General features: G+C 45.0%; 1 long non-coding RNA gene across 1 annotated transcript in view; it reads right to left on the bottom strand.

Moving 5' to 3' along the window:
- LOC138258800 (uncharacterized) overlaps nucleotides 1–22,781 on the bottom strand; it is an 86,902-nt gene that overhangs the window by 5,849 nt on the left and 58,272 nt on the right. The window contains exon 2 of the long non-coding RNA XR_011198583.1: nucleotides 4,479–4,560. This is a non-coding gene — a long non-coding RNA (uncharacterized lncRNA). The remainder of the gene's footprint in view (nucleotides 1–4,478; nucleotides 4,561–22,781) is intronic.

Raw genomic sequence — 22,781 nt, 5'->3', positions numbered from 1 at the left:
AGCATGTTCGTCAATGAAGGGATGGTCATCGTGGAGTGGATGTCGTTGGCGGTCTTGTCATTGATAAGTTTTCCTTTGAAGATGAGTCTTATAAAAATATCTTGTTTATAACAAGTAGATTCTCACTATAGCACCTAGAGGCATACTTATCTGGTTTGTTAGCAGAGGAGGTGGCTGCAAGTGTTGTATCTAATAAATCATGCCCAAGAAACTGTACAAGTCTCCTCTTGTGCCTGCCTTTGTGTAAGTGCCTGAAGGGGCACTTTCAAGGAAACTTCTCCTGAAGAAGGGGCATCTCTTTTAGAAGAAGGAAAATTCATTTTATGCATAAGGAATAATGACAACCTCCTTTCTCTCTCCTTAGATGTTTTAGTTGAGAACGACTTACAAATATTAAATAGTGATGGCTTGTGAACTGGCTAAAGGCAGTAATTACGCTGAAAGTGTGGGTCATCAGTGTAAATTGTTTTATTTCCACAAGATGAACAAGGTTTAAATAGAGATTTCTTCTTTTTGTCAGCCAAGGTAATAGTTGGTGACAGTTGGATGTCAGATCTAATGATCTCCCTTGTCCCAAAAATATAGGCCCTTATTATGAGAATGGCGGCAAATGTAGCCTACTGCCACGGCGACTGCCGCCAACACAACATCGCCGTGGCTACTGACCGTCCATGCCATTATGACCGTAGCCGGGATTCCGCCAGAAGTCTGGCGGAATTCCGGTGACGGTCATGGCGGCAGACGGCGGTAAGGTAGCACTGCTGCTAGCAGCAGCGCCACGCGATCAAAACACCGCCTACCGTATCATGTTCCATGATACAGCCTGGCGGAGTTTTGCTGGTGGACGCTGCTGCTGGCAGCAGGGCCGCGTCCCATCTCCTGGCTGAGGACCCCCTGCAAGCAGGTAAGTCGGGTTCTCCTTTAGGAGAGAGGGGTGGATGGTGTTGTGTGCGTGTGTGGGGGTGTGTGTGACTGTGTTTGAATGCGTGCATGTGTGTGTGTGCATGACTGTGTGTGTGTGTGTACGTGCATGTTGTGCCGTGTGCTTGCGTGGGTGCCTGGATGTATGTTTGTGAGTTTTGCAGTGAGTGTGTATGTATGTATGCATGCATGCGTGGGTGAATGTGTGTATGCATGTGTGTATGGGTGTGTATGTATGTGCGTGTATGTGTGTATATGTGGGGAGGGGGGTCAGGAGGGTGAGGGTGGGGGAGGATTCTGGGGAGGTAGAGGGGGGCGGGTGGGAGACCCCTATCAGTGCCAGGGAAGGAATTCCCAGACACCGATAGTGCCTACCGCCATGGTTTCCGTGGCGGTACAGAAACCACGGAAACCATGGCGGTGGGCGGGGTCAAAATGCCGTGGGCAGCCTAGTGACGGCCGCCGGGCTGGAGACTGATGTCTCCAGCCCCAGCCCAGTGGTCGTTACCACCGTGGCGGTCAGTGTGTTGACTTGGCGGCTTGGCTTTGGCCAAACTGCCAATGTCATAATAGTGGAGGTAGGTACCGCCAGCCTGTTGGCGATAATACCTCCACTATAGCACCAACTGACGGGGTCGTAATGACCCCCATAATAATCTACCCTAAAAAACTCACAGTACAGCAGTGCTGTGGATAGGGCTGGTTCAAATCCAGGGCAGACCAATATAGTAACAATTTTAGGTTCACTGAAAGGTGAGAGCAGAGCTCTGACAAGGGACTCCCTGACACACGATGAGCAGTAGACGTCTGAGCTATAGTGGCCTACAGGGACAGAAGGTGCGCTTAAGCTTCCACCTCATTGGTTGAAGTTTTGGTTCTTTCAAATGAGGTGTATGTAAACCACAAACTCCTAGTATGAATGATCCTGGTCTGTTCTAGAAGAATTCTATGCAGTCATTAGACTGCCTGCCTCTAGTAACCAATCCAGAGTCATTCCTGGCCCTTTGTCCACCCATAGTTCCTGATAAGGCCTAAAAATTCACGGGTCTTTTATGAAACTACAGCCTAACCTAAAAGGCAGACCATTCAATGAGCTCTCCTGTTCACTGGTGTGCCCTTGCCTCTATCAATCAGGTACAGAATAGTACTGAGTACATGGATATTTCTCCAGTGCAGCAGCCAAACTCCACAGCTTTGTCTGGAAACGAAAGGAATCTCAATTTGATGGTGGAAGCAGCATCACCAGCCTTGCTGACCTTCTGAAATCCTAGGACATAATGAATGTCTGTCTCATGGGCAGAGCTGCAGGTCACAGATGCCACAACGTGAGGCACTCCTATTACATCCTCTCATAAGGGTCCACACTTAAACTCTCTTCCTTTGGGAACTTATGTTTGTCCCTGATGCTAGCTAGTAGTAAACATTGCTCTACTGAAACTTCAAACGTAACACTACACATACACCTAAATCAATGTTCACTCTACCACCATGAAGTGGTGAATTCCTTCATATCAGTTTCCTAAATATTTCTACGCATGACAGGTTCATCCCAAGGTGTGCGCTCAGATCTGCGAGTTGGCTGTCTAATACAATAGTACCAACTATTGCCAAAAATATTGAGGACTCAAATATCAAGGTTATATACCATGTATGTAAAATAAAAAACATCAACAACAAAAATATAGAAGATCACAATAGCTTCAAAAATGAATAAGTATATAGAATTTAACTATTCTATACTATACTAATTTTAGAAGACATATCAACTTTAAAAATAATATTTCATTTAAGAACTACTTATAATATAAAAAATATATAAACATGCATATCTTACAAACATAAAATAAGAATATATAATTTAAAAGAATTGCAAAATAATATTTTTAAAAATAAGATGTAAACATAAATAATAAAAATATTGATAAAAACTAACTATAATAACAAATATGCCAAAGTAATACATTACAAAATGAATATAACAGTGTAAAAATGAATTCATATAGAAATTGCTACCAAAAAACATGAGTAGACCACCAAGTAGAAACCTCCACTTGGAGGTGGCGTAGGAGAAGCAGCATTTTAAGCTCTCTTTTGAAGATACTATATGAATTATTAGTCCTGATGGTCAAAGGGATGCCGTTCGAGACTCTGCCCACTCTTAGAAAAAAAGCTAGTTTTAAGTTCTTGTTTTCCTGAAGGCTGGAGGTTACAGGAGGAAGCAGTCTGCACTTCGGTGTAATCATGTGCCACCAGAGATGATAAGTATGTCGGCTAGATAAATCGGATAGCCACCATATATCGACCGATGTACTATGCACGGCAGCTTGAATAAGCTTTCTATCTCTATTGGGTCACTTAAAAGTACACAGTATTGCAGATTTGTTACCGTCTGATCAGATGAGGGCAAAATGTTGTAAAGAGGATGGGGTGGTGCACAGCTGAAAAAGAGGCACTGGCACCAGATCTAGACTCAGTAATGAGGATAAATACATTAAAGAAAGAAGGTACAATAATAGTCCAGATGCAGGATATATGCATTTAGTCGATGGTGGACTGCAAAGTAGCAATCATGCACCTTCAGTGAGGCAGATTTGTACCCATTTAAGTGTGTGGAGCGATTAGGTCAGGTTTAATAGATGATCTTTTGGCATGAGTTTGAAGATGTTATTGAGGTGCAAGTCGTGTAAGTCAGCGGGAATGGCATTCTGGTTGTATGTCAACATAAAGAAGGTTGTTTGAGGGTCGAGGGCTTTCTGAAGCACAGTGTTTTGAGGAGTGCAGTTTTGGATCCTAATGTGATGTATTTATTCAGACATTCTACAGGCTTTGAATGAAATCTTGAGGAGGAGAGATATTAGGTGTATGGCACATTACATGAGGAGATAGAAAAGGGGTTAGCCAGATTCGCTAAACACCTGGGTGGTCAATAGACTTGAAGAACACAGTGGTTCTTTCGGGGTCCCTTAGACAGAGAGTACTGTTTTAGAGGTCAAGTGAATTATACCTAATGAAGCAATCGTAGTAAAAACAATTTACATATATAACCACACACTAATCAAATGTATAGAGAAAGGACTCATAGAAAACATGTAATCATAGCTGTGGTTTATTTTATGAAAGCTAATGTGAAAACAGGTGCTACAAAAAAACCAAGTGCCAGAGCAGTGCTCAAGTCTGTACAATGGGCAAGTATCAAATGACAAATGTAGAGCACTTGAAAAGCAAATGCCTGTCAACACTTTGTGAATGAGAGATCTCAAAACAGAATATTACGCATTCGCTGTAAGACCCTTAAAAAGGTTGTAAGGTGACAGAACACTTACTATACCTGTTGAAGTTTTAATACTGATAATTACTTAAGTAGAGTCATCATCAAGATGGGGACAAAAACTACTTTAAGGAGTAGTAACCCTAAGAAAGGAAAATTATATTTAATGGAATAAATCTTAAAAATCAACACTAAAAAATGGATCAAAAGTAAAGTTTTACCTTTAGCTGAGTAGGTAACACAAGGGAAAAATACCATAAAGTTTCCAAAAACTAGAAAAGGTACTTACCATTGGTAACACTCTTTCTGGTGGATACTCTATCTAAAATTCCTCATCGATCTTCCTCTTCCCTGTTTTGTGGAGTGGACTTCTAGGGTTTTAAAAAAGCTCCAAATTAGATTCTGCACACTGTCATATTTACAATCTGCCAACACGATCTTCATCTGAGGGCGTAAAGGTTTCTAAGGTAAACTGATGTCAGCTCACAGGGTTGGCACCTATATAGGGCTCTGTGCCATCACTTCCAGAGGCACTGTGAGGCCACTGTGGAGTCCAATGGTACAACACCTATAGAGGTGTAGGAGCAATTGGTCTGAAAAGTTCCAAATTGTGTTTGACCCCTGGAGGAATTCAAAAGGTGAGGAATTTGCAGTTAGATAACAGCATCAACCAGAGTTACCAAATGTAAGTAACCTGTTGATCTATGTCAAGACATGGCTGTGCCAGACCACAACCTTGGTCTGGAGATGACGGGCAATGTTGAGCTTACCTCACTTAGGGAGCAACCCAGGATAGCGCAAGAACCAGGCCCTGTGGAAAAGGACACTCTGCTTCCTGCAAATGATCCACCTTGATGGAGGCTTCATGAAGATACCAAGCCAGGAGGCAACATAGTAAAACGGTCCCTGGCCCCTAGAGCCAACTCCTTACAGCCATTCTTGGCTGTACCCATCTACAACCTACAAAGCCACCTTGTCATCTTATATGGATGAACTAACTTGGCACAGACCTACCTGTCAGCTGCCTCACTGAATGTAATGTAGGAGGAGAAGTTGGAAGGTGGAAACATAAGATTCATATGATTAGACACCCCTTACAGAGAAATATTTTGAACCCCAAAACCCACAGATGTTGAAGAAGTGAGAAGATACTTAGGGGATCTTGAAGCAGTTGGCATCATCCTGTACTCTAGAAGCCCATAAGCATGAGTAGTCACTCGGAACAAGAACAACAAAGCATAAATGTTCTTTGAGTACTGCCCCATCCTTATATGCATTACACCAGACTCAAACACAAATCGATGATGATTTAGCCCCAAGTGGATGTTACTTCCAAAAGCCTTGCCAAGGATCAATGGCTCTCCATACTAGAGCCCCAAAATGGGTACTATCGGATCCCAATGGGCAAAGCTAACCAAAATAGGGTAGGGTTCAGCAATACATTGTGCTTCTATGGGGTCAAGAGGGTGCCCTGAAAACTCCACATGGGACCCGTGATCTTACAGACATTTATAGACTTAACTTAAGCAAATACCCATCATCTTCAGAGAAAAGTTGGAGGTACATCAAAAAAGAATTCTGTAAGTATTTGGCTGTGAGCTTAGGGCATGAAGTTGTCTCTCAACAAATGTCAGTTTTGATACCTTTCGCTCAGGGCAATGAGCATAATAAAAATGGTGAATATGTAATTTAGAAGAGGGAACAGTAGAACATATTTTATGTACTTTCTCAGGCTCGCAGATATTAAATGCCGGTATCTGAGGAAAGCAATTAGATGGAACAATATAAAAACAATTAGGGCAACAGCTAGGTTTTATGACACAGTAACTGCAATCAATACCATTCATGTTTAGTTCTATTTTTTTTAAATTGCGTTAAACACATTACTTATTGATGTTTTTGAAATATCACTAACAGATAATATGTGTTTGGGACAGGTGGCTGCTGTTATAATCGATTACAAATATAGATTATTCTTTGAATTTGTACAATTTTAGCATGATATTTATAATTGTCTTTGAAATTGTAGACACACTGCACTCACTTTGCAACAACTATTTGCAGGTATGTTTTTAAATAGTATATGGAATAAAGTTAAACTGAATGTGTATTACACACAAGTGCACGCACAAACACTGTGAAAATATTGTTTTCAAAAGTTTCCTGCATTAATTTGTGAATGGTTAATGCCAGTTTTTTATTGGAGATAAATCACCAAGTTATTTCCATTTTGTGATAAAATATTACCACAGATATAACACATCTCTACAATAAACAGGTGGTAATTCACAAAAATACGACACTCTTATTGGCTCTTTAAAAAGTGCCCTTAGTCCTCATTTTACCAGTTGGGGGAATGACAAACTGGGTGAGAAAAGATTATTAGCAGCTAATATCATTGCGCAAAAACCAAACGCATGCCTTGTTTCTAAAAACCCAGGGGCTTAACACACTGAGGCCCCATTATATCCTAATGGACTTATAATTGGGTGCACCGGATATCCTTAATGTTTGTGACACATTACACATCCACCCAACTCTAAATCAAGCCCATGGTAACTGCTTAGAAAAATATATAAAACAAGATCTTTACGCTTGCATTTTAATTTCTGGGATAAATACTGATCCCTAAGCAAATGTTTGTATCCCTGTCTAAACTTCTGTTTACACAGGAGCTGGGATTATGAGTTGTGTGATAATTAACATACCCTTACAATTTTCTCTGGATAGGCTCTGGTTACTCGGTCAGGGCTAAATTCCGATCCCTGTGCAAACAGGAGTTTGCACAGCGATTGGAACTACAAATTGCGGGATAATTACCATGTCCTAACAGTTTCCGCTGATATATTGTTGTGTGATGTAAAAGAACTGCAGGTCGTACACTGCAGAATCCATCCTCTTTCCACTGAGACAACAACCTTATCCACACCCTTGCATTACACAAACTAAACTATAGTAACACCCCCTTCTCGGGTTATTCAAAAATTTTTTACACCACTAGAGAAAGCTCTCAGCGTTGGTACCCAGGTCCTCATTACGAAAGTCTGGTATTTTTACCGCCTTTGGTAAATGAGAAATAAAACCATCAAAATTATACTTTACATTCCAGAAGGCAAATATTTTCCCCAGGTTAAAATCATTACAATGGGTTCCTGCCAGAGTACCATCTGATCACCTGGAATGATGCATGTGTTACTGCAAGCAGCCCTGAAAGAAAGACCAAAGAAGAATACTTTTGATACTCGAAAATTAGATTAGCTCAGGGATGATTTTAAGGAATCGTCATTATATGCCAAGGTAATGACGGGGATGGTTATTACAGGGCTCCTGTCACTACCTATTCTTATCACACTTTTATCAAAGCAGTGGTAAAGGGTAACATTGTCTTAGCTATTAAGAAGACCAGGATTGTAAGGGGCCCTGGGGCCCAAGAATAAATCAAGCCCAGAGTTGTAAGGAGTTCACTGCACCACCTGTCTTTGACTATTCAAGTGAAGGTCACAGGATCATTTTCCGTGCTTGAATTAGGGCACAAACCACCCTTACAATGCTATGGGTTACCCCTAACTTGTCACAGAAGTCAGAGCTATGTCGCTCTGCTGATTTATCCTGTACAGGAGAGTACCTTCCAGTTTCTCTTTCTGTGCATACTCTCTCGCTGAACACCCATTAGGCTATACAGGGAGCCCTGCAACAGAGAACGTCTGAGACAAGGATGCTCAAGAAACAAGGAGACAGGAAAGGGAAGCCTCAGGTAAAGAGATCCAAGGAGACAGGGGACCAAGTGGTCATCAAGGCACAAGTACAGAAGGCAAGAGGACAGAGGGACTCTCACAGAAGGTGAATCTAGTTAGGGAAAAATCAAGTGCTTAAGTGTATTGGATCTGAGAACAACAGAAAATAGGCAGGATCGGGACATAACTGCACCACCTAAAGGGGAACACAAAAAACATAGGGTGATATGGGTTATCAGAGCCTAGATCAAGCAACAGCAGAGGCACAAATGCTGCAATAAGAAGACCAAGAGACACAAACAGAACACACGTTTCATCGCCATACACAACAACACTGCTAGACCTAGGGGCAACACCTGAACCTTTGCTACCCTAACAATCAACTACATAATTCTCCTGGAAGATGGTGGAAAAAATATCTGGCCTGAGTTGCACAAGTAAAGTGTGCAAACACAACAAACTCCAGGGAGAAAGGGAGACCTTCCTTGTGATACCGAAAATATGTGCCACAGAATGCATTTTAATGCTCAAATTCCTAGTTGAAATTGCCATAAAAACCATAAATTCATATGGGGACGCTCATAAAATATGCAAAATACTTCACCCTTTCTAGAGATGTTTGCGAGCACCATTTGTGAAAATGGTCGCAGAATACTGCATTAGCATAATTTCTCTTAAATGTCTAAAAATACAGAGATGATACAAGCAGTTTAGAAAAAGAACTAGCACATGGCCTACCAGTTTCATAGCATCTTTCTTCGTTGTTACATTTCATTTCCTTTAATGTTTCCTTCCTGTGAGGTAGTAGGTTCTCAAAGCTATATTTTGATAAAGAATCTCTAAGAATCTCTTCCAAGATGAAGGATTAAATTTAATAAAACATCACAATCTTAGGCTGTGAATTGAAGAGACAGATAGCCTGCACAGACTCATACCGTTGCTCTATTGGTCATGTTTTGGAGCTCTTACAGGCCTGGACAGTAGAGAGGCCACATCAATCTTAAAGGCTTGGTATTCAAAAAGAGCAGCAGTGATTGTAGTATCAACCTTAGATAGTTATTTGCAAATGCAATAATTTAGCCTAAAATGTGAGCTCATCAGTTTATTAAACTGCATTGACTGTGCTATCAAAAACAAGCTTTTTTCATTTTGGAGAACAGACTCAAATGTCACAAACTGAAGCATATCAGTTTCCTAAAAAATACTATTTCAGTCATGATTTAGTTTTTCTAATAAAGCTCTGCGCTTGTACTCCAGATCTAATTGGAGCGATGCACTCTTGCACCCCCTGCTTCAACAAATACTACTGTTTGTGACACAAATACTAGATATCACTTCTCTGGCTCGTCTCTCTTCTAGGCACTGATATCTTCAGGCTGAAATGGATATTTAAAAGTACATAAGAGTGTCTCAATTGTCTGTCATAAATGCTCAGCATCTAACTTTCACAGTATTAGTGATATATCTTGAAGTTATCTCTGTCTGACCCTCGCTCTGTGGACTTAAAGCAAAGCTGACTTTCCTGAAACTTAAGTGTGGCTAATGTAAGTAATGAAATGGACATGTAGTAACTTTCCTCCCCATTGGTAAGATAAATACCTTCAATTTCATATATATAACAACACACATGTATCACATATACATAGCATAATCACTGATGCTTGGTTAATCACTGATGCTTGGTTATAGACGTCCTTGTTTCTACACAAAAAAATCTAATTCAAAAGTAATTTAATAGCCCCAAAGTCTATGACCACTAAATATAATTTCAAATAACAGTTCAAAGTTTGTTGTCCATTTAACATGATATCCAGAAATCTTCTCCGAAAATCAGAATGACTCTCTGCGATTTCTCTGGTAGAAAATATTTCATAGGAAACCTCAAATCATAATCCATGAGGCATGATCCATGATCGCCTTGCAAGGGTGCAGTAAACCACGAGGGATATTATATTTGACTAACCAATATGTCTGCTGGCCATCTCCAACACATGCAAGAGTGCAGAGGGTTCAAGGACCTGTACTATGCTGTCGGGTGGCATCGCCTACAGCAAACTTCACAAGCTCGAAGCCTTCATCCGGGCTGCGCTTATGCTTGTAAACTGCCAGTCTCTCCTCCTGCAAGATGGCCTAAGCAGGAGCAGCCTGAAAGCATGATGCTCCTGCTCTTACCTCTCAGCTGGCAGTAAGCCCTGTCTTCTGACAGTTGTTAATTTTTAGTAAATACCTGTTTGATGTCCATACATAATTTCTGTTTGCTACATTTAAATACTCACCTGCACAACTGCTATACATGGCAGTTATGTTACGCATGCCCATATTTCACCACCTCATGCAGTTAAGTGGATTTGGGCAGCATGCCATGGATGATCACAAAAAATAACAAAAATATTCGGCACTAGTCCAAGGGCAGCATAATACCCACGGGGAGCACATTACACCACTGTTGGCAGAACCACAATTTTCTTGGTGGTCATAGCAGGGTAGATTTTCCTACCTATCCTTTTAGTTATTGAGGTACCAATGAAGAGAAGGGAACCATTAAAACTTCTCCAATCTGAGTTTACATTGCAACCTATCAGCGCCTTGCCTAATAATTTATCATAGGAGCCTATTAGCTGAACTCAAAATATCTCTGATATCGTTGTTCAATGCGCCCTTCGCTCTGAATTTTATTTTATAAATTGAATCTGGTTTACTTAAATGCCTTTTCAGAGTTTCAACTTCTATGTAGTTTTGAACTCCTCCATTCTCAAAAAAGCCTTGGGATTCAAGTGGGCTATTGTACTTTTCGCTGCATTGTCTGGCACGACTACTGCCCGCTGGTTGGTACCCAGCAGGACACTCTTTTTGTAAGGTATCACGGCCCTCATTACAACATTGGCGGTAAATGTCGCTTACCGCTGTGCAGAAGACCGCCAACACACCGCCGCGGCCGCAGAAATCCGCTACAGCTATTACGACCCACAGCTCAGAATCCGCCAAAATCTAGACACCCACACAAGTCCGCCACACCAAAGGTCAGTGATAAACTGGCGATAACAAAACATCCACCGTCACGCCAACAGGAATACGCCCACACTATCACGACCCACAAATCCACGCAGCGGTCTTTCAACCGCGGTATTCCATTGGCCGTACACACCGAGGCGCTCAAAATACACTCACATTTACAAAACACTACCACATTGGACAGTTCAAAATACACACCCCTGATACACATACACACACCACTCCAACACACCCAATACAATATAAAACACACACCCACATTACCCACAAACCCTTACAACCAAAAATTTGGCAGAAGCAGAGAGACAGCAAAGCAAAGACCACACCAGCAGACATAGGCACACAACACCATCACACATACAAATCCACGCACAAAACACTTCACACACCTAAACATCACCCCACACATCACAACATACACCACCTCACACATCACCCACACCACCCCATGGCACCGCAAAGACACCCCAGGTTTTCTGAGGAGGAGCTCAGGGTCATGGTGGAGGAAATCATCCGGGTAGAGCAACAGCTATTCGGATCACAGGTGCAGCACACCACCATAGCTAGGAAGATGGAGCTATGGCGCAGAATCGTGGACAGGGTCAACGCAGTGGGACAGCACCCAAGAACACGGGATGACATCAGGAAGAGGTGGAACGACCTACGGGGGAAGGTGCGTTCCGTGGTCTAAAGACACCACATTGCAGTTCAGAGGACTGGAGGCGGACCCCCACCTCCTCCCCCACAACTAACAACATGGGAGGAGCAGGTCTTGGCTATACTGCATCCTGAGGGCCTCGCAGGAGTAGCTGGAGGAATGCACTCTGGTAAGTCAAATCTTAAGTACTTCATCCCCCACCCTACCTGCATGCTATCACATACTCCCACCCTCGCCCTCACCCCTATCAATCAAACTCCTCACATATGTCCCACGATCACAAACCACACATCCCAACACCAAGCCCTGCATGCAACAACAAAGCATGGACACCCACCACCAATGCATGTCCACTACACATACCCACACAGACCCCTAAACAATTATCACACAAGGTCCTACATAAGAATGTAAGCACTGGGGTACAGGGTCACCCACCCATTGCACACCATGGCACACACAGATGCAATAATCATGCCTTTACACCACTGCAGGACCCCTACCCAACGTCACCGGACAGGAGGTTCCAGACATGTCCACTCGACCCACAGAAGAGGCCCACAGTGATGACTGCAGCTCTCTCCAACTGGATCTGGATGCAAAACAAATTAGGGAATCTCGGCAACGTGAGACGTCACTCGTGGAAGGAGCACGAGGCGCGCGGAAGAGGGTCAGGTCGAGTCTTGTGTGCGCTGACGAGCAGCGCGCGGGAAGAGGAGTTCTTACGAAGCGGCGAGGACTGGAGCCGCCTGGAGGCGCGGACGTCACGGTGCTTGATTTCCGAGACAAGCATCAGCCTGCTCGCAGACACCGAGCGCCCGTACTGGAGCCGTCTTCCTCGCGCCGAAGGTAAAGCACCGCGCGGTCGGTAACCCTGCAGCCGGGACGGAGGGAGGAGAGACGGTGCCCCGCCACTGTCCGGTCCCGCGAGCTGGACAAGCACCTGAGGGACCGGTGTTTGGGGCACAGGGGGCGGCAGCATTTCAAACCAGCCAACCAGGGCCGGGTGCTCTACTATGCATATAAAGCCGGAGAGCTAAACTAAACATCGTTGTTATGATGAAAGCAACATTTAATAAGTTCAACCCATTGCCACTTTAGAAACAGGGGAAGCGAGACAGTGACGAGGTGTGGAGGCAAAGACGGAGCAAAGACGGAGCAGAGCAAGGGGCTCTGTCAGTGTTGTATACTGCCGAGAACGGGCTCTTTCGGTGTCTGTGCGACGGGCTCGGTCGGTGTTTGTGTGCCGTCGAGAGCGGGCTCTGTCGGTGTTTGTGTTTGTGTACTGTCGAGACAGCCGCATAGAGTGAGGAAGCGGCCGAGGTGGGCGGCAAAGGACAGAGCGCTTTGGAGGCATCTCGATACCTGTGTCGCCGTAGTCCCTGGAGGGGCTGCGATTGTTGGAGACTGCTGGGAAGGAGCTGGTGAGGCGCTACACGGGACTACAGCTCCCAGGAGCGCATGGGGAGTCTCAGCCGTCCATCTGCCCATTGGTTGTTGACTCCCTATATTGCAGGTAGCCTACAGCTGCGCCCAGGACGAAGCCCGGATAAAGGGCGGGCAGTTCGTGACAAGGTTCTGGTTTATACAGGCTGCTGACCTTTGTGACCTGTAGACCTGTATACCTGTACACTGTGAGAGTTCATTAAGTGTTTTTTTTTTTTGGACTGTATGTAGGTTGTGTATATCACATTTTGTTTTCAAGCAGCCCTTATTATCTTTTATTTGTGTGTAATTAGGGAAAGCCTTATTCGATTTTAAAGTGATAATCTGTGACTGTTAAGCATGTCAAAGCAAAAAGTCCCCTCTATACCCCAGACATTGGATAATTATTTAGTGAAGATTGATAGTAAAATTAATTGTGAGAGGAGACAATCCCTAGGGCTTAGCAGCCCCCCTCCCCATTATCTAGTATGCAACATTCACCTGCTCCATTGGTTCTGGATGACAGTAGTAGTGTCTGCACTAATTCCGGTGTTCCTGATAGGGAAATGATTACGCAGAATACTTCTACCTTAGCCGATCTAGAGGTTTCCACTGATCCCATAGTGCAACATCCACCCACCCCACTATCTAGAGTGGTTAGAGCATGTAGAAAGACCCAGACTAAACGTGGGGGTGCTCGGCCCGCAAAAAAAAGATTAGTTAGCCCCCTCAAGAATCCCGATGAGGATAATACGGCAAATATCGACGACGTTAAACTAGATGCAGAAAAAACAAAAAACTTAGTAAGTATTATTGACTTAAAGATTAAGGGTATTGTCAAACCTCTTATGGTAAAAATTGATCAGCTAACCGCGGAGGTTAATAGATTAGGCGATCTCCTCAAAAAAACACTGGTGGAAGCAGATAGTGTGTCAGCCCCAATAACAATAAGCAATCATGATACTCAGGTTGCTCCTCCCGGTGATGTTACAGGTTTAGATATTAGTAGGAGTGTTGTACAGAACTACCCGACAGCACAGTCCTTAGCCTGTAATGATAGCCAGGTTGTTTTAATACCTGATAGAAAAGAGGACTGGACTGAGGTAAGGCGAAGGCGCGCCATTAATCTCCCTCCTGACTGCGCACCATATGTGGTAGTTTTAGCTAATGTTCCCCCTGTTGCAAAGAGGAATCATCAGGAAACCCACGAGTCTTTAAAAAATAAAACTGTTTCCTGAATGCACAGGCATTGTGGGTTCCCAACTGAACTCTCAAATCAAGTTCTGACTACCAGAAGGGTAAATTGGATAGGGAGCTCTAAGAAAAGTTTTAGTGGTGACTGTGTCATTATAAATTTTAAACACCCTCAACATGCTGCCACTGTATTATTAAGAGCTGCCTTATTACCAATTACTGATAATAATGTGTGTGCCCGCTCGCTTGCTTTCTTTTACAGCCATCATAATAATGCCCCTTATGGGAGTAGAGGAAGTAGATTATGCCCTGCTACACACAGGCTATACCCTGATATTTCAATGCAAAACCGGTTTCAACCCCTAAGTTCTCTGGATGCAAATGATTGACTTAATGAGGGAGGGCAGTTCTTACCCCAGGTGATTATTATTCCCTGTGTGGATATTGGTATAGACAATACCATGGCCCAAGAGATGCCCAACAACACAGAAATTGAATTGGCGGTGGATATAAGGGCTCCGCCTGATTGTGGGGACATAAGCAATTCAAACCAGAATGCGAATTGGGGACGAAACAATGGTATGGTGCCTGATAGTAATTGTGTTAGGGGTAAGGATACCACTACTATTGTTTGTTGGAATGGCAGGGCTGAAATCGAAGGAGAGGGATCCGGGATGGTTAACGTTTGTTAATGCCCATGACATTTTGAGGGTCATTCTGACCCGCCACCGACCACGGGAGCACCGCCAACTGGCTGGCGGTGCTCCAACGAGCATTCTGACCGCGGCGGTTCTGCCGCGGTCAGAAGCGGAAAGTCAGCGGTCTCCCGCCGACTTTCCGCTGCTCGTGTGAATCCTCCATGGCTGCGGAGCGCGCTCCGGAGCCATGAGGATTCCGACCCCCCCTACCGCCATCCTGTTCATGGCGGGAAAGCCGCCATGAACAGGATGGCGGTAGGGGGGGGTCGCGGGGCCCCTGGGGGCCCCTGCCGTGCCCATGCCAATGGCATGGGCACGGCAGGGGCCCCCGTAAGAGGGCCCCGCAAAGTATTTCAGTGTCTGCCTTGCAGACACTGAAATACGCGACGGGTGCCACTGCACCCGTCGCACCTTCCCACTCCGCCGGCTCGATTACGAGCCGGCATCCTCGTGGGAAGGTCGTTTTCCCCTGGGCTGGCGGGCGGTTTTTCAGCAACCGCCCGCCAGCCCAGGGGAAAACTTGTAATACCCACCGCGGTCTTTTGACCGCGGCGCGGTATTTCGGAGGGGGGAATTCTGGCGGGCGGCCTCCGCCGCCCGCCAACATTGGAATGACCCCCTTTATGTCTTCAAGAAACATGGTGTAAAGATGAAGTTAACTATGAGGGATTCGTTTCTTACAATTTACCGGCGTTGGGAGGTGGTATAGGTAGAGCGAAAGGCGGTCTCCTTATACTTGTAACGATCTGTCGTCCTATTGTGGTTAAAAAGTATATACCTGTAGGGGACCTTGTGCAGATCCTCTGGCTTGTGGATGACAAAGACCATAATGTTTTATTGATTAACTATTATAATAACATTTTTGATGTTACCCGGGTCAAAGTAGTAACAGACTTAGCCGGCGCTGTCGAAAATCTATGTCTGGAACAGAATGTTGTATTTGACTTCATCTGGGTAGGGGACTTCAATACTACTTTGTGCGATTTGTCTACACAAAGGGTTTGTGGGGTTACTAACAGTGCCGGCTGGGATGTCCCGCATTTTGGACATAACAGTTATGGGGAAGCACTGCATAAGTTCATGGGCTGCTATGACCTGGAAATAGTGGAGTGCTGTAAAGATGTTAATGGTTTACCCATTCCCACTTTTAAAAATTGGCACACCAGCTCGGTCATTGACCATGTGATCACTTCTTCTAATATTAGTTCCTACTGTGATCCACCAAGAATTGAAGTAACTACCCTAAGTGACCACAACCGTATTATTCTGGACACTACCCTTTGGGTCGGTAGTCCGGTGGATGTGGGAATTATTATTTCTAATGTAGAACCACATAGGACTAACGGTGTAAGGCTAAGATGGATTGGTGAAAGAGCCGATGATTTAACTAGCTCCATAATTAATGAGAGCCTGCTGGACATTGCTTCTATTTTAAAAAATAGTTCTGACTCTGAGAGGGTTTTATATTGTTTTAACCAAATTAATAAAGCTATTGATGCCAAGTTTACCAGTCGCAATAGTAGGCAAAGTAGGAACGGACCGAGATGGTTTAATCACCTTTGCACTTCCGCACTAACTGGCCTCAAGCAGGCTTTAGCAGCGAGACCCAGGGACAAAAAACTGGTAAATAAATTAAGAATGGAATATAAATGTGCGCTCAAACAGAGGAAGGGTGAACTGCAGCAACAGGCTTGGGATTCCCTCAACCAAGCTGCTGAATTATCAAATTGTACATTATTCTGGGCCACGGTCAACTCGCCTTTTCTAAGGGATGAAAAAACACCACAGTTGACTTCTAATGTTTCTAGCGAGGGTTGGATTGCACATTTCTCCAGCATTTTTGACTCTGATAAAGTCAATGATCCTAGTCCCAATAAGTGGCCTACTCTACCTTTGGATATATCCGTTAGTGAGGTCAAATATGGTATACGGGCTAGCAAAGGAGGGAAAGCTCAGGGCCCGGACGGGGTACCTATAGACGTTTATAAAGCTGCGCCAGATGTCTGGGGCCCCCTTTTAACCATTGTTTTTAATGTTGCCGTGTGTGCAGAGGCCCCTGTAACTTGGGGTGAATCAATCATTGTGCCAATTCATAAAAAGGGAAGTAGATCAGACGCTAAGAATTACCGCCCGATCTCTCTCCTTGACTCTTCAGTCAAGGTTATGAGTAGAGTGATGTTAGTAAGATTAGAGGAATGGGCTGAGCAGGATAGCATACTGGCTGATAGCCAGTATGGTTTTAGGAAGGGACGAGGTACGCTCGACCAGTGCATCAATCTTGATCTACTGATCGGGAAGTATACTGAAGCGAAACCCGGTTCCCTGTATCTTTGTTTTGCTGACCTGAGCAGCGCATTCGATATGGTAGATCATTCCATTTTATGGCCAACTCTGTTAAATTTAGGAGCCCCAGAAGGCATAATCTTTTTCCTCGCTAGGTTATACGAGAAATTGAAAACCAACGTACGTTTTGGAACCAGAGGAGAATGTACTCAAAAAATCTGTGTTACACGAGGAATTAGACAGGGTTGTGTTTTGGCACCTCTTTTATTTATTTTATTTATTAATGGAATTGATGATATTTTAAAAATGGTTAATGCTGATGCTCCTCAGATCAACGGTGTTCCGGTGCCGGTGTTACTATATGCCGACGACGCTGTTTTACTCTCTCGAACACCTGTTGGATTACAACGACTAATGGATAGTTTTTCCTCCTTTATTAAAGATAGAAAACTAGTAATTAATAAGGGAAAAACGCATACCATGACCTGCGGAGCTAAAGCCAAAACGTTAAATGCCTTTTTTATAGACGGCGAAAAGGTGCAACAGGTGGATAAATTTTGTTACCTAGGTATTACCTTCTCTAACGACAGGAATAGGAACAATGAATTTAATAACATCCGGAATAAAATGGCAAAAAATGCTTATGGTATTTATAGATTTGCTGCAAAAGTTGGGGATCGTCGAACCAGGGATATGCTCAAGATTTACCAAGCAAGATGTGTGACTATTGCTCTATATGGGGCAGGAGTATGGGGTTATAGCTGTACCTACAACTTACAGTTGGAGGAAAATATGTTTTTAAAAAAGCTCCTGTTTTTGCCCATCTCTGCCTCAACTGAATTAAGCCACCGCGAATTAGCCATTAATTATTTAACTGATCTGATATCACTTAGACCATTGATGATCTGGCGGTCTTTCTGGCTTGGCGATGAGAAGCTACTTAACAGAACTATTGTTGAGGATTGCTTACGTTTGGATAAATATCGAGATATTCCCTGGGTTAAGTATGTTGTTGTCTGTTTCTCAGACATTTTTAATCTGAATATTTTAAATAATCCTAGTGCAGCAACCACAATCTCCAAATCAGAAATGAAAAGTATATTTCTAACTTATGCAGAAAGGAAACGAGCAACCATAGCCGGATCATTGTCTTCCGTCATTTTTTATAATAGATACAATCTAATGGAGGGTTTTCCATTTTACCTAACTATGGTGACTAGGAATTCACATAAATTTGTGCTAACCAGACTAAGATTTGGGATGGCACATTGTTTAGTAGCCCATCCAAACATTAAGAAACACCCGAATGGGCCATGTAGGTGCGATAATGTATCTACACAGAGCACTGTGCACCTTCTGCTGTTCTGTAAACTGTATACATGTTTTCGTATAGTATTTTTGAAACCTCTGTTTGTTAAATACGGAACACGTACAGTTAAACATGCCATGGCTTTAATTTTTAATCTGCAATCGGCAGATATTTGTTTTTATACTGCCACCTTTTTAAATCAGTGCATCAATTCCAGGAAAAGTATGAGTTTTTAATGTATTTTATTATTCATTTTATATATTTATGAATGACCGTATGAATTACTCAATGAGCTATTAATTATAATTAATAACTGTAAGTTTTGATTGCAATGTCTTTGTAAATATGTACTGTTGTCTTTTTTTTCTTCTTTGTTCATGCTTTCATGGTCATTTATATGTGCCGAATAAAGCTTTATGAATTGAATTGGATCTGGATGACCAGCCCGGCCCATATGGGACCTCGGGACAGTCGGTTCCCCTGACACAGTCACAGGCCACCACAGAGATTCCCCCTCAGGAAACACCAGCACAGCACCCACCCAGCGGGCCCATACCTCTGTCCCCAGGACACGTCAAGCAGCAGTGTGTCCACCACTACAGGGAACCCAGGCTAACCCACCACCCCAAGAACAAGAGGGACCTTGGGGCAGTAGCAGTGGGCACACGGTTCAGGGGACAGAGGCCCAGGAAAATCCGGGGAAATGGGAGGTCTGCTGTGCGACGGGGGAGGACAGGCCCAGGGAAACCACTCTCCACGAGGCCCTCTCCAACATCATGGGAGCGTACCATCATTCCCAGGAGACGATGGCAACAGTACTGGCCAACGTTTAGGCGACCCAGCGGCTGCAGGAGGAACAGTATTTGGGGTTCAGGAGGAACTCAAATCCATCAATACCACCCTGGGCACCATTGTCTGTGCTGTTGATGCTGAGATTGACCCTGTGCTTCCTTTCTCTCCCTCCCTCTCCTTTTGTCATCCTGTCCATGTGTGCATTAGCATATTCTGGTGAAGGAGCAGGGGACCGGCGAGTGAGGGAGCTACAGCCCATGGGACCCAGGAGGGAGAGTCCACCGATGCCGAGGGAACCAGTGGGATGGAGGGCGAGGGGAGCACCATGGTGGGGACAGGAGGTGACACCACTGACTCTGATTCATGACAAGCATGCACCAAAAACAACACACAAGACTCGCACAGACAAACACAAGAAGCACACTTCAGTCCACAAGCACTCACACAGCCAACACACAGATGCACACACAACATCATCCACTGTTTCCCCCTCCTCCTCCTCCGTCACAGTCACATCCACACTCACACTCACACCTGCATGCACTGCATCAACAGTCCCAGATCCTGCCACCTGCACAGCCCCGTCACCACAACAACAGACCCGCAAAAATGCACCCAAAACACTACATGCGCAGCCACCACCACCACATGTAGCACACCCACCTCACTTGCAGACACCACCACAACATCAATCCACATGTCATGTTTGTCCACCCCTGCCCTGTCTGCCCCCCTCCAGTAAAACACACATGCTCGCACTTAGACCCCCAACAGCCATCCACCTCACACACGCACACTGTCCATGCACCTGCACCCAAGTCCAGCACACCTCTTCCTCCTACAACGACTCCCTCTACCTCCACTCCCATCCCTCCTCCCACATCCCGCCCCATTGTCCCTAAGAAGCTTTTCCTTACCCGCTTTGACCTCTTCCTTCCTCCTCCCCCTAGTCCTGCTCAAAAAAGGAAGGCCCCACCACCCCAGGCCAGTGCCTCAAGCACCCAGTCCGACACAGCTCCACCCCCAGTCTCCAGCTGCCACAACAGGGCACATGAGTGTAAAGCCGGACCCCCGCAACATAGACACTCCTACCCCCCAAACAGAGGGCTAAAGTGCCGCCCCCTACCAAACAGACTGGCAAGACCATGGGACCACCTCCAATACCCAGGGCCAAGGAGGCCCCAACGAAGTCCCTGCCCAAGGAGGCCCCCCAGAAATCAAAGGCCAAGGAGGCCCCCAGACATCCAAGGCCAAGGAGGCCCCCCAGACATCCAAGGACAAGGAGGCCCCGCGGAAATCCAAGGCCATGGAGGCCACCCAGAAATCTAAGGCCAAGGAGGTCCCCCAGAAATCAAAGGCCAAGGAGGGCCGCCAGACATCCCAGGCCAAGGAGGCCCCCCAGAAATCCCTGGACAAGGAGGTGTTCCAGAAATCCCTGGACAAGGAGGACCCACAGGAATGCCTGGACAAGGAGGCCCACAATATAGTGGCCATGGAGCAGCATCTGGAACCAGAGGCCAAGGAGCAGCATCTGGAACCAGAGGCCAAGGAGCAGCATCCAAAACCAGAGGCCAAGGAGCAGCATCTGAAACAAGAGGCCAAGGAGCACAATCAATAACCAGTGGGCACTAAGCCCCCTCCAGAACCAGTGGGCAGGAAGTCCCCTCCAGAACCAATGGGCAGGAAGCCCCCTCCTCATCCTGTGGGCAGGAAGCCCCCTCCAGAACCAGTGGGCAGCCATCCTCCTCCTCATCCTGTGGACAGGAAGCCCCCTCAAGAACCAGTGGGCAGGAAGCCCTCAACTCATCCTGTGGGCAGGAAGCCCCCTCCAGAACCAGTGGTGTTACGAACTGCGCTAGACTTCTCACCTCTGGATTTCGGATTGGTGAATACACCAAGTCTTCTACAGGTCCTGGATACTCCCAGATAAGGGCGACCCCTTCTAGTAGCCACAGTGCCGCTTGACAGGCTACGCCAAAGCAGACCGTACCCTCCAGAAGGAGTCCCAGAGGGAAAAAAACCCAACACTGGGGAAAAAACCTCTAACAGGAACTCCTAAAGGAAAACAAGAAAAAACAGGACTTGACAACAGGAAACAAAAATAGGCAATATCCAGGGTAAAAGGCAGGAAAAAAGGAACAGGCAAAAATCCCAAAGTAAAAGCAGGAACAAAGAACAGGCAAAAATCTCCCAAGGCAAAAAAGCAGGAACAAAGAACAGGAGCGAACAGCACAACCAGAAGGAAGTGTTTGCAACGCAAGGAGGAACAAGACTGACTGACTTATATACTGAGAAAAGGGAAGTGACATCACAGGAAAAGGAAGTAACACCATCTTGGATTGGGAAAAGCCCATAGACCAGTATAGGAAAAAGAAAGTAGTATAAAAGAAAAATAGAGCATGCTGGGACAAAAACAGGAAGAAGACAAGATGGACACAACATGGATAGAAACAGGCAAAAGGACCAACAAAAACCCACCACCAACAACAAAAGAAGAAAAAAGGGCTACAAGTAAGCGAAATACATGCTTCCCAGAAAACATAGTCAAAAAACGCGGGGAACGGCGCTCCGAATATCGGTAGCGCGTTCTACCCGCGAGGACAGAAAGTGACGATGCGTCAGAGCGCGGCGTTACAGTAGGTCCCCTCCCCGAGGCACCAGGTTTGTCAGGATGACTGTCAAAAAACAAGCGAACCAAACAGGGAGCATGGACGGAGGAAGCATCCTCCCAAGAACAGTCACTGAGGGGGTATCCTTTTCAATGGACCAAAAACTGTAGTTTGCGTCGAAAAATTCTGGAATCGCAGATCTCCTGGACTTCATACTCAGGCTGTCCGTTGATAGAAAGAGGAGGTGGACGTTGGAACTGGCGATGGTAAGGATCAGGAACAAAGGGTTTTAACTGGGACACATGGAAAACAGGATGAACCCTCCAGGTATGAGGTAAGCGGAGACGCACAACTACAGGATTCAGGATGTGCGAAATTCGAAAGGGTCCATAAAAACGTGGTTTGAACTTATTGGTGGAAAACCGGGATGGTAGAAATCTGGAAGAAAGCCATACCTTGTGGCCCACTTGATACAAAGGTGCGGCTTGCCGATAACGATCCGCCTTTCGCTTCATAGCTTGTTTCGAAGCTAGGAGAGTTGTGTGAAGTAGGCCCTGGATTCGACGGATCTGTCGTGAAAAAGAAATGACTGCAGGCACAGAAGAGGATGTTCGAGAAACAGTAGTGAAAGTCCTCGGATGAAATCCATAAGTACAATAAAAGGGTGTGGTCTTGGTCGCACTATGTATTGTGTTGTTATAGGAGAACTCGGCAAGAGCAAGATATTCCGACCAATTGCTTTGTGTGGTATTACAGTAACATCTCAGATACTGCAGAAGTTCTTGATTCACTCGTTCAGTTTGTCCATTCGTTTGTGGATGGAAACCCGAGGATAAAGAAATCTCAACGTTGAAGAAGGCACAAAAGGCTCTCCAGAA

This window comes from Pleurodeles waltl, chromosome 9 (genome assembly GCF_031143425.1).
Source record: "Pleurodeles waltl isolate 20211129_DDA chromosome 9, aPleWal1.hap1.20221129, whole genome shotgun sequence".
Classification (NCBI taxonomy): Eukaryota; Metazoa; Chordata; class Amphibia; order Caudata; family Salamandridae; genus Pleurodeles; species Pleurodeles waltl.
Note: the sequence above shows the minus strand (reverse complement) of the source record. Positions and strands in the feature narration are given on the sequence as shown.